The sequence below is a fragment of the Orycteropus afer genome, unplaced genomic scaffold (assembly GCF_000298275.1).
Source record: "Orycteropus afer afer isolate SDZICR_OR568_19922 unplaced genomic scaffold, OryAfe1.0 scaffold00366, whole genome shotgun sequence".
NCBI classification, from domain to species: domain Eukaryota; kingdom Metazoa; phylum Chordata; class Mammalia; order Tubulidentata; family Orycteropodidae; genus Orycteropus; species Orycteropus afer.
This window is the reverse complement of record NW_006921953.1, coordinates 913,181-913,833: the sequence shown is the minus strand read 5'-3', so window position 1 is coordinate 913,833 and position 653 is coordinate 913,181. Positions and strand designations below refer to the sequence as shown.

General features: G+C 40.6%; 1 protein-coding gene across 1 annotated transcript in view; it reads left to right on the top strand.

The window, feature by feature from the left end:
- Nucleotides 1–653, top strand: part of UIMC1 (ubiquitin interaction motif containing 1) — a 204,539-nt gene that overhangs the window by 112,865 nt on the left and 91,021 nt on the right. The window lies entirely within an intron of this gene.

Below are 653 nucleotides of genomic sequence, written 5' to 3'. Positions count from 1 at the left end.
TTCCTCAGTGCCACCATGTTGATCACTCACATTTGGTACATTGCCCTTTTCTTCACCCAAATCAATACTTATCTCTACCTATCTAACAGTGTTCCTTCCCCTCCCCTCCCACCCCTAGCATCCAACAAAGAAAATTTCCTTCCATAGATAAACCTTTCCTTGACTTTTACAATAACGGACTAATATGATATCTGTCCTTCTGTGATTGACTTATGCCACTCAGCATAATGTCCTCCAAGTTCATCCATGTTATGTGGTGGTTTGCAGATTCTAGGTTATTCTTTAGGGTTGCATAGTATTCCCTTGTGTGTATGTACCATAGTTTGGTTGTCCATTCCTTAGTTGATGGACCCCAAAAAAATGATTTCTTGAAATGAAGCTGTTTTGGGGATTCTGTGTTGAAACTGGTTGGGAAGAAGATAATCTGAACAAAGCTACACAACAGTAGTAGTTAAGAGCATGGATTTTGGAGTCATACAATTCCCAGCTCCACTTTTGACCAGTTATATAATTTGGGGCATATTGTTTAACCTCACAAATATTTCACTTTCCTAATTTCTAATGTTGTTGTTGTTGTTATGTGCCGTCGAGTCAGCCCTGACTCATAGCGACCCCTCCTTGGGTTTCCGAGGCAGTATCACTACGGAAGTAGG